Here is a 1,566-nt window from a genome sequence, read left to right as displayed (position 1 = left end):
AATAAATATGGCGAATGAGAAATGTATATATAAGCAAAGAAAAAGTCTAAGGAAATGGAAAGATGAAATAAATAGCAGTGAGAAAGAGGCCACATACGTTGTTGTTAGATAGATTAGCGAATTTCTCAGAATTCAGAGGCAAAAACTAAATCATCTCTTTGATTTTAGATAATAATATTGTGTGCAAGGAAATTCAATCTTTCTCTGTATATTTCTGTTTGCCTATCATTCTGTTTACACAACCATCTTTCTATCTCTCTCTCTCTCTCTCTCTCTCTCTCTCTCTCTCTCTCTCTCTCTCTCTCTCTCTCTCTCTCTCTCTTTCTGGCTTTCTTTCTTCCTATATATATATATATGTATATATATATATATATATATATATATATATATATATATATATGTGTGTGTGTGTGTGTGTGTGTATGTGTGTGTTTGTGTGTGTGTGTGTGTGTGTGTGGAATGTATCCATGTATGTACGTATCTACTTATGTATATTGGAAAATATATATCTGTTCGTATACAAGTGATATTTTGTGAAAACTCTACGCTTACGTGTTCCTTCAACATGCACGGAATATATATATATATGTTTGTGTGTGTGTGTGTGTGTGTGTGTGTTTGCATGTGTGCACGCACGTGTGTCTGTGTGTAGGTTTGCGTCTGGTTCTGTGTATATGTATTCATGTGAATATGCTCGTGTATTAGCGATATTTTATGGAAACGAAAAGCGTCCACATTTCCTCGCATCGCACAACATGTTGAAATCATATTTGAAGCCATATTGAATTTTGATTGCCATTAAATATATGTATGTTGTTTTATAGAGGGTGCGGTGAATAAATTGTCGTCTAAATTACGCAAAAATGAAAATAACACTGACATCCCATTTTAACAGATATATTTACCAAAATTATCTAATAATATCTTGAAATACTAAAGATTAAATTTATTCAATAATATTCGCCATTAGCTCAATCACGGCTTCCAGACGACTTCGGAAATCCCCTGAAACTCTTCTGGACGATATCCTTGTTTCAATTGGTGAATACTGCCATAAACCTTACCTTCAGTTCATCTTTGGTGTTACAAGGAGTTTTGTTGTTTTCTCGCTCAACTGTACCCACACACAATAATCAAGGGGTTTGCAGTGTGGGGAGTTAGGTGGGCAGATGTTAGGTGTGATATGGTCGCAGAAATTTTCTGACAGCCACGACTGGGTTCTCCTGGTGCAGAAGAATCCTGTTGCTAGACAAGATGTCTTCCAGCAGCCACCATGCTGACGTAAGGCAGCACTACATCCTCCAGGCACTTGAGGTAGGCCTCTCTGTGTTGAGTCTAACGCCGTGTGGGAAGATAAATGGAGGTATAACGTCATCATCACTAGTGATCACTCCAAACACCATGATGTTGACTGGATGTTTGATTTTTATCACTCCCGGTACATGTTCTGGGGACACGGCAAGCCAGCGGCTGTTCTGTGTTGACACCCAAACACTGCAATGTTCGTACTGGAGCTTCCAGCGCGAATGCCAAGCAGTACAACATGTCGTTTCCAAATTTCAGACA

The sequence above is a fragment of the Octopus bimaculoides genome, chromosome 7 (genome assembly GCF_046866305.1).
Source record: "Octopus bimaculoides isolate indiv1 chromosome 7, ASM4686630v1, whole genome shotgun sequence".
Lineage (NCBI taxonomy): Eukaryota > Metazoa > Mollusca > Cephalopoda > Octopoda > Octopodidae > Octopus > Octopus bimaculoides.
Note: the sequence above shows the minus strand (reverse complement) of the source record.